The sequence below is a fragment of the Scleropages formosus genome, chromosome 17 (assembly GCF_900964775.1).
Source record: "Scleropages formosus chromosome 17, fSclFor1.1, whole genome shotgun sequence".
NCBI classification, from domain to species: Eukaryota; Metazoa; Chordata; class Actinopteri; order Osteoglossiformes; family Osteoglossidae; genus Scleropages; species Scleropages formosus.
Window position 1 is genome coordinate 15,299,306 of NC_041822.1, and position 10,672 is coordinate 15,309,977.

Genomic DNA, 10,672 nt, shown 5'->3' on the forward strand with positions numbered 1-10,672 from the left:
TGCTGACGTCATTGTTTCCGTGGGCGGGAAGCTGCGACTGAGCCGAGAAAAGCGGTTTAATGTTGTAATTAACGAGTCTAAATCAATAAAATGTATTTGTGTAATAGATTTAAACATTTTGTATTAAACATGAATACACTCTTTCAGTGTCCAATGATTTGAGTGCACGTTTCGCGGGATTTTTTCTGAGAGTATTCTGCCTGTGTATGTGACGTTTAAACCAAGATCTGGCATTTGAGGATTATGTTTTATATATTTATAAATATGACTGAATATATAAAAGCGCGTATAAGATGACTTCTCTACTAAGATATACACAATATGTCTGTGTGTGTTGTTACACTTGTATTAGCTGTTATAAGGGTAGATAAAGATTTTATTACTCATATGTATAATTTTATATATTATTATAAATATTAATCACATATATATAAAATTAAGATTTTATTAAGTCGTCGCCTAAATGACACCACCAGTTGTCCGCGATGATTTTCAGCGAATAATTTGTCCTGAAGAGCAAATTCTTGACAATACCTGAAACTATACATGTAAGTTAGAGGTATAAGTTAACAACTAGAAGCGACACAAAAAAGGCAAGTGTCTTTGTGAATATGAAAAAAAATAAAATGTTTGAAATAAATGTTTGAAAATTACTCCAATATCGAACGGCACTGTAAACACTGTTCGGGACTTTTCCTTACAAGCAAGTTTTTTTGTTTTTATTACACAAATATATAGCCTATACACAAAAAGAAGCTCGTTCTCGACGTGTGAATTCTTGGGAAATCTGTTCACCCCGAAAGTTAAATGACTCTGCAAAGCTGAACCGGAAGTAAAAAAAAAAAGCCGCGAGCACAGGTGCTTAGTCTTACTGTCAATATCATTTGTAAAGAGTTAAGCGTAGATGATATTTCAACATTTCAGCCCTAAACATAATGCGATGTATTGCAAGTTTTAGTGTAACATACATTCTTTCTTCTAACCCTTTCACACAATTTTTCTTAGTTCTGAGTGCATTGTTATTAAACAATAATAATAATAATTTCCGCACAGCACAAAATTATTTCTGGACTGTATTTCTACCAAACTCACCTGTACAGGAAACTGCACGAGTTGACCACTAGGGGGAGCTCGTCGAACACAGTTGTCAGTCGGGCCCCATGGAACGCAGCGCAACTAGAAAAGCGGGTACTAGGAACAGGCGAACGTTTCCCACAACTAAAAACACATTAAAGCCTCCTAACAGGCAAGAAATAATTGCGGAAGTTACAAAATTCTCTACACATGAGACAGGTCCCAGAATTGGCATTACGAAAGTTTCTCGCAAATTTCAATATCGCAAAGCCTTTCTCATAAGTAGGTTTGACAAACGGGCCGCGCGGGGGAAACAAAGCGCGGCGAACCTCCCGGCCCGGGGCCCGGGGCCCGCGGACCGGACAGCAATCCGAGCCCCACGAAACGGCTTCTTCGGCCCTTACGGCAACTTCACGCCCTCTCCCTATTTCCGACAGGATAACTATTAGTCCCAAACTTAATGATAGGTGTTCTGCTGACGGGAATTTCCAGCACGATGAGAAACGATGTTACGAGCATGCAAAACATTTCCTGTCTTTGTAGGAACGCTTACACAGGAAGCACATCGCATGAACAGCTCTTCTCTTCAGCAAAGAAGCGCTCGGTGCCATCGTGTTCCTCGGCGAGCGTGCACTCAACCGCTCTATCTACTCTGTGGTCACGGCTGCGACGTAGCTACACGTGCGCCCGTTGAGCGATAAGCCTCGGAGGGCCTTTGCGGCGGAACCCCGCGGCACCCTGAATGCGCGCTTCTCCGAACGCCTCGCGTTTCACGTTCAAACGGACGAAGCCGAGGCGAAGCGGCTCGTTCCGAACCTTCCCTCCAGTCCTTAGAGAGAAGACAGCCGCCGGAGCCCACCCAAGTCGTTCGTCAGAGCCCGGCCACCTTGCGCTCGGGACCAAATAAGGACACGGCTGCCCTCGAAGCCGAATGTCTAAGAGAACCGACTGAAACGTGACTGAGCTTGGAGAAACATCAGCGTCCCTAGAGAGTAAAGAAACTGATCGCGCTCACTGTGTTTTGCGTTGGGCTGCCATTGGACTCCGCAAAAGAAACGTTATCGCTCGGTCACGTAGCCGAAGACGTCGAGTCCTTCGAACAATTCCGCCCGGTCGCATCGTCGCACGTTTGCGCATTTTCCCTATTATTGTCACTTTAACTATTATCAGTCTTGAGCTCCTGTCATGTCGCCAAGTCCCGCTTGGCCGGACTGCGGACGCACCAGATGAGGGGTGTTAGCAGCACGAGGGGCACTGTGTGAGTGTTCAGCTCCACCTGTTAGACCTGCATACGTGTAATATTTAACAAATACGCGTCACAAATTGGAGCACATCTGCTTGAATCCAGCTTTTCTCACCAGGCATTCGGTTAGGACCTCCGAGCAGGAAATGAAACGCCGTGTGTTCCCAGATGTGGGACACTTTTAGGTTGCTCTGCTTTCAGTCTTCTGTCCAGTTCAACTTTTACTGAGGTTATCCAGGTACATTCACACTTTTCACTCAACCTGTACTGTACATTGCACTCTCGCTTTACATTTCCCAATAAGATTGTCTTCGGTTGCACTGTAACCTTTTACATTTACTTGTTTAGCAGACGAGGGGGCGCGGTAGCGCAGTGGGTTGGACCACATTCCTGCTCTCCAGTGGGTCTGGGGTTCGAGTCCCGCTTGGGGTGCCTTGCGGTGGACTGGCGTCCCATCCTGGGTGTGTCCCCTCCCCCTCCGGCCTTACGCCCTGTGTTGCCGGGTAGGCTCCGGTTCCCCGCGACCCCATCTGGGACAAGCGGTTCTGAAAATGTGTGTGTGTGTGTGTGTGTGTTTAGCAGACACTTTTCTCCAACGCGACTTCCAATGAACTCCACGTAGTGTTATCAGCCCACACACCTTATTCACCAAGGTAACTTACACTGCTAGATACACTATATACACTGGGTCACTCATCCATACATCAGTGGAACACACTCTCTCTCCGTCATTGTCACTCACACACACTATGAGGGAATCTGAACAGCATGTCTTTGGACTGTGGGAGGAAACCCAAGCAGGCATGGGGAGAACGTGCAAACTCCACGCAGGCTGAACGAGGATTGAACCTTTGACACCACCCAGGCGCTGTGAGACAGCAGCGCTACTCGCTGTGCCACCCTTTTAAACTTTGTCATCTTTTCTTAAGGTCATGAAAAGGAATCAAAGGACTATTTAGTTGAACTTAAATGGACATTTCATTCCACTTGAAGGTTTTAGCATTTTTCCTCTCACAGCTGATAATGAAAATGTGCTGTCAGCAATAATGGCACCCAGTCCGTGTCAGGGCCGGTTCCCCTGAGACCCCCAGCATCCCCACGAGCCATTCGGACGGCCTTAGAAAACGCGTTGCCATATGGAGGACAGGGTTCTGCTCGTATGGCAGCCCTTGAAGAGGCTATAAAGATAAACATGGAAGCAGACAGTCAGATCGCAGCGCACGGTCCCAGATGCACTAAACAAAGGCCAGAACGACGCGGATCTTTGGCAGCGCTACAGAGGACTCTTCATACATTGCCTCTTTGTTTATGTTTACTTCTTGCTGCATTAAATATTTACTCGAGGTTCAAAACTTTCCATCCTTTCTGTATTATTAAAAATGACCACTTGGGTTTACACGCACACTTGATCTGTTGCAGAGGCTCATGTTGTCCAATAGACCCAGAGAAAGAGGTCACTGGTAAAGTAAAACTGATATGTTGGCCTTGCAGTTAGAGCGCTTGCTTGGACACCATAGTTTGCGAGTTTGAGCTGACAAAGCCATGGACTGTATTTGTAGCCACTGCCTTGCGTTTCACGCTTTGGCCCCAGAAAAGAGATGCTTACTTGAACCAAACGTGCATAGATCACATGTACCCATCTTGAAACCTTGTTCTCTACTGTTTTTTTCACTCATCCGTGATCAGTAACCACTTGCAGGGCCACGGGGGTCCAGAGCTCATCAAGCATAGGGCATAAGGCAGAGTACATTTACTAAATGTTTACTGCTTGTGTGATCTTACAGTTGGAAGCGAACAGATGATATAGATAGTTTTTTTAAAATATTCAAAAACGTCACCATTTAGACTCGAGTGGACTGCCTTCAGTAGATTCTTCTCTTTTTTCCTATTTATTTAGCAGAAGTAATCAATATATTTTATTTTACAATATCTTCACTCACTTTGGCCACACGGCTAACCAGCAGCCTGGGGTCATTTGGAGATAATATCATGAGAGGTGAGTTCATGGGCACTAGAGCCTTTCAGTTGTTTCTGCATCTGAAAACTGGACTCCGGGAGGTGTCTCTCACTCCTCGGAAGTTTTGTTGGAATTGGATGCTGTCGCATTGCGGGTGAAGCCAGAGGCTGTATCTTGGTACCCTCCGGTTGTGATTTCCACCCTCGAGTCCTGGCATTTTGCCTGGTAGAGATGGGCATGATCAGTTAGATGGTATGATGACAAGGTCATGCTCTTTTGCTCCTGAAATGAGGTTAATGGCATGATGTGAACAGGTATTACAGGTATACAAGTTTTTTTTTCTCTCTCTCTCTCTCAAAATCAGACAATTACCAATCAATCAGCCAATGGTTTCCAATGCACTGTGCATACACTCAAGGACAAAAGTGCTCATTTCCAGTTCTCCACATGAACGAACTGTGTTCCACGCGACACACGTTGCACGCTGACAGCTGTCAACTCAAGAGGCGAAATAGTGCCGCCATAAGAAGGCTAAGCTCATCTGAGGCCACAAGCCTTTGCTCATCTGCAGCAAACCCTAAAGCCTCGTAAGTATGACCCAAAATATGATCCGCAACGTTGGGTTATAATTACAGTTTAGCTCTGAGCTCTCGGCCAGGAAAGCAAGCGAGCAGCCGAACCTCCCATCACCGCGGCAGCACGTTGCCTTACGCAGTGCTGCGTGCGTCATCGGCTGTTCAGTGCTGCTCCCACCATTACCCTCCAGCACAAAGGGGGGAGAAATTTCCCAGAATTGCACACTGAAGTCGACTTCATGCGCTTTTTGATCAGCCAGCTGCTGATGAAGTTGGAGAAAATGTGGCGGTGAAATATACATCCTAGTAAAGAAGAAAGGTTTAACAGCAAAGGACTTAGGACCTTGCTGGGGTCGAGGGCTCTGTGGCATGGTACCGAAACGGGGAGGTGGGGCTAACTCCCTCGGTAAAAGGTGAACCCATTCAGCGAAGATGAGTCCTGCTAAATTCCCCCAGCAGGACAAACCCCCACTGCTGCCCATCCCACCTGCTGTCTTGTCACGGCACTGGCCTTTGCCCTTCGCTGGCTGGGGGACGACCGTAGTCAGAGATATGGTCCTTCTCTGGTTTCAACTAGTAAAGCCGGCAGAAATACGTGAAGCTAAATTGTGATCGTACATTTCCCTCTTAAAGAATTCCCATCTATCCTTTGAAAATAACACATTATAAACAACTAATTATTAAAGGAGGAAGCGGTACTACAGTACACAGTATCATTCCAGTGAGTAATATCGCTGTTGCCTGGTCACTGGAATGAAGCAAAGCAAACGCATTCAGAAGACACAAAAAATAATTTTTTCAAACAATCAATCAATGTATATTGTATTGTTATTATGTATAGCTCTGTGGTTATGTCAATTTTACTATGATGCATTCTAGATCTTTCAAATGGGTCAACAAACATCTGCATGAACTTGCTCTGTTCACCATGATAATGTAAGCTTCTTGAAATATTATAATAATAAACATTCTTGAAATATGACAACGATGTGAGGTCTAGCTCTGCACAGGGTTATGAAATAGATGTTTCATAAACCGAACAAGTGGGTTTTGTGGTGTTTCAGCCCAAAAGGAACCCCTAGCGAAGCCCTTCACGTGCTGGATTGGTCCACGAAGGACGGCAGCCTCGTACCAATCCAGCTGAGCACCCCGTCTGCCCCTGACATCTACAAACAAGCAAATCGACCAAAGGAAAACAGCCGCGTCCTGCGCCCTGACAGCCGGCGCTGGCTCACGTTGTAACGACACATCCGAGGGCGAAGGCTCGGGAACACGGAGAGCGGCCGGGACTTAACGGTGGACACGTCCAAGAGCCGAGAACTGGCCACAGTCTGGTTGTAATCAGCGTTTCCGCACGTCAAGCAGCTGGATGTTTTCATTTCACTTTTAACCGTATACGAGACGTTCGTACGCATTTCGGGACAAAGCAATCATTTTACCTACCTACAGTCTGAAAACACTCCTTACCTAAAATAGGATTCTTTTCAGAAGCTAATAAAACGAATGCAGTACAATTTTGGAACTGTGCTTTTCTGTTTCTGTGATGTTCACATTGTTTGCCCGGAGGAAAGGATTGTGGCTTCATACTTTCCGTAAAACGTTGCAGGTAATTGTAAGAAAATGGATGATTTTCCTTTGAGACAATCTGAATCGCTTCAGAAATCAGGTGTATAAGTTATAAGGTGCTTTACAAACACCGGGAACAATGTGACAAAAGAGCTGAGCTTCTGAAGTGAGAAGAGAATATTTTAATTTAACAAATGTGGCCTTTAGATATTTAAGGCAGAAGTTTAGCTTTTTAATTAAAGCAAGGTGTGGATGCAATGAAGGGGAGACGACACAGGTGTGACCTGGGATAAAATCCAAACCCACTAGGCCGTCTGGACTCTAAGATGACCCCCCTGATATCTTATGACAGTTCTGTAACTATTGAAAACGAAAACATGAACTTCTTACACGTCAGTCGTCATTTGAGACAGACCGTTGATAGCACGTTATTGCGAGGAAAAAAAAAAATCTCCATCTCACCGGAGCAAAACGATGACGAGAGCCACCCAGGCACTTAAGTAAGAAGGACGTAAGTCTAGATGTTACTGTCCAAACTCTGTACACTGTTTCCTGGAGCAGACGTATGAAAACGCTGCTTAATTTGCAACATAACCGCTGTTGGATGAGGTCAAACATGAAAGGACCACGCTCAGTAACAAGTAAAAAAACAGATTCCTAAGATAGAAACACTACATCCAGCTGTCTATCATTTTGCTTAAAAATGTTAAAGTAACAATAACTTTTGAGTTATTATATATGTATTTCATTAAATTCAATTCATTTTGATCGAGTGCTCTCACACTGTGATACAGAGCACTGAACAAAGGCATGAAACGAATGAACAAGTAATACAGTTGACTGTATATTTGAGTAATACATTATCCATGCAGTTACTAAAGCTATAAGTATGTCTACTGGCTACGGAGAAAAGGAACGAAAAAACTCCCAACTGAAAGTCAAGGGAGGGAAAAAATAAAATAAAATAAAATAATTAAATAATAATTTTGAGCTGCCAGCTACATTGGAGAAAAGTGTCTGCTAAATAAACATAAATTGCTCCGAAAAGATGACATTTATTAGAGTAGACGTGCAGTCAAAATGGCAACGTCCCTTTTCTCATTGTGACGTAGCACTCGTTAAACTATATTACTCATCGCCATAATCACAAGGTAATACTTGGGCATTTTGCCTGTAGATACACCCCAAACTGGTGAAAAGAAATGGATTAAAAACAATGTATTATTTTAAAAAACCAGATGTGAACAGAGGCTACAGAGAGAACCTAGAAGCGAGCAGGGATTAAAACCCTAGGCGGCCCCTCGGGTTTGAACAGGTGTGGGGATGGATGGCCTGTGTGTCGACGGACACAGATGGGTGCATTATACCCAGCAGTCCCAGGTGGGAGCCCCCCGCCCCCTGCCCATGAAGGGAGGGGTAGGGGGTGCTGTCAGGACAGGTGCTCACCTCTCTGTTTACCAAGGCCTATCAGCACTCTCTCCTTTTTGCCAAACAAGAGCGTGTCGGAGCGAGGCTCTTTGCCCGCGGTCTTGGGCCCCGGCGTGCGGCAGCTGAAGGGCAGCGACCGCGGCTGTGCTCACACACATCAGAAATCAATCCCCCTGGTACACAAGCGAACACACACAGGCACACAAACACACCTGCCCGCTTCTCACACGAGCAAAAAAAAAAAAAGAGAGAAATATTTGCAGTTAGTCCCCCCCCGGACACACACACACAGTGAATGACTCTTACACAACGGCTTTTCCACATCAGGTCATCTTCCGATTGTAACTCGAATGGGGTTTGACACCTGGCTTTCAGGTTAAAACAGAGAATCTGCTTCTCCCATAACGGGACAGGGTGGCGCAGTGCCCAAAATGAGCGCGTTGGCTCTTAGCGCGGTCAGCGCATCGCTCTGGGAATCATTTCCGCACAACTGCACGTTCATTCAGCAAGCTCTCTGCAGTCCGCTCGCTCCCCAGCTTACACCAGTCTGGAGCCTAATCTGATGATGCATTCTGTTTACATCCATCCTTTCTGCCTGGTGGCATTTTGATTTATGATATCAACATTGTTTCACGCCAACAAATATTTTCTTTTCTGCTCCATTTTCTTTTCTGAAGATGGAAAGAAATATAATAAAATGCAATTAGGTCATGCTTTGGAAGGTACCGTTTCATGATACTTTTCCAAATTAATTACAGCAGACCAATAAATGGACAGGCATATGTACAAACAATCTTGCGCACGCTGACACACTCTCACGCTTACAAAAATGTACATTCTGGTGCTGTGCTGAACTGCGTGCAAACTATGACAAAGGCACGGCGCTGAGATGAAATCAGCCTTAGGGATAATGACTCATAAATGTATATCGAATGCCATAACTTCATATTTAAATGCCTCTTTTATGCAGCACCACATGGGACATCTGCTGTGTTGCTCCCTGGTGCAGAGCAAAGTGGAGCTTTCAGACATTTCTGGTTTTAATTGATTATTTGCATGTCTGTCCCAGGGCTGCAGCTCTGTGTGCCAATACAGTCTGCATGTCCCAGTCCTTGGCCAGGTGTCCAACCCGAACGCCAGTGCGTCCGCTGCAGACCTTGGTGACAAAAACCCGTTTTGCTGCAGCCCGTTCGCCAGGGCCATAGGGAGAGATGGAGCATGAGAGGTGTGAATGAAAGTGATCGGGATGTTCACGTGTCACCTGGCAGACCACCGACAGCAACCTCCTTTAAACTGCCCTGAGACTGGAAATGCCACAGAGTGTTAATGTGGCCACCAGGTTGGGCATCTCACAGAAGGGCACAGTCACGGCGTAATTGAGCGTAGGAAATACCTCCCGCTTCCCAAGTTAACCTCATTGCTGCGGCGTGACGTTTGCTCCCAAGGGGCGACCTGACGAGACGCACCAGTAAGAGTTTGATGACACCAGAAAGGTGATCTCTGGATAAACACCTCGCCCTTTCTGCCATCCTCAAGACTTCACGCATTTCCTACATTTACAAAGCAGATTCTCATTAGCACCAGCACTCCCTCTGACACTTTACTTACTCCCCTAGTTCCAGATCACGTTTCAGGTCAATACAATATTAACTGAGGGTTAGATCACAGCGGAACTACTCCATTAGGTAATCATTGTTGTCTTTCTTTCCATGTTTCTAACATTAGATAATTTCATCTGGGCACGCCGTTTATTTTTATGTATTTTACGTTGTTAAAACAAGCACCGACTTAGTAACCACTTGTTCAAGTGAAGGTCATGGGGGTTCAGAGCCTGTCTTGGATGCATAGGACACAAGGCTAGTCAGGTACATCCTGTACAGGTTGCCAGTCCATCGCAGGGCAGCCACACACAAAGTAAAATTTTGAATCACTAGGTAACCTAAAAGGCATCTTTGGACCCTTTGAGGAAACCCATGCAAAGACGAGAACATGTAAACTCCACATGGCCTGAGCCAGATTCAAACCCCTGCTGAAACAGCCCAGGTGTTGAGAGGAAGCAGCATAACCCACTGTACCACCATTAGAACAAACACCAGACTATAATTAACATAACTTACAAGATATAAGAGGGTCAAAAATAATTACAGTACTCGATGGAGTTACAAATGTTGGGAAGACATGTAAGGTTTGCTACCAACACTGAAGACAAATGAAGAGGGGTAAGGAACGTGTGTCTGAGGGTATGACATAGCAGTTAGAGCTGTTGCCTTCATAGCTGAAGGTCACAGGGTTGAATCCCACCTACTGCTGTAGTGCTCTTGAGCAAAGTACTTACCCTAAATTACCTAACTGTATGAATGGGTGAATTGTAGTAAGTACTTTAACATTGTAAGTCGCCTTGGAGAAAAACATCTGCTAACTGAATAAACAAACACGAAAACCAGTTGCTTGCACAGTCCAGGGAAGAACATCAGGCAGCTGACTTGAAGGCTGTGAGCAGCACTGGGAGAACCCATGTGGCCATTTCCTTGCCTCCCTTTGTCTTGCTGCGTTTTGGTCTTGGGTTCAAGGAGGTCACATCTGTTTTCTGTTTGCATTTTTATATGAATGACAGTCAGCTTTGTTGCAAGTGGTGCGGTCCTCAGCCTCTGCCCCACCCATGCAGCCACCTTCACCCCACATCTACCACAGTTTGTATGTTTAGAGGTTCAGACAGCGAGGGCCGCATTGCACGGTGTGGGCACGGCCATAAAAACGCTGGTCTTCATTCTTAACGTGAAGCTCAGACAAGGGAGGGAGGTTGTACTGTTGGGAAACGCGCTCTAGTTG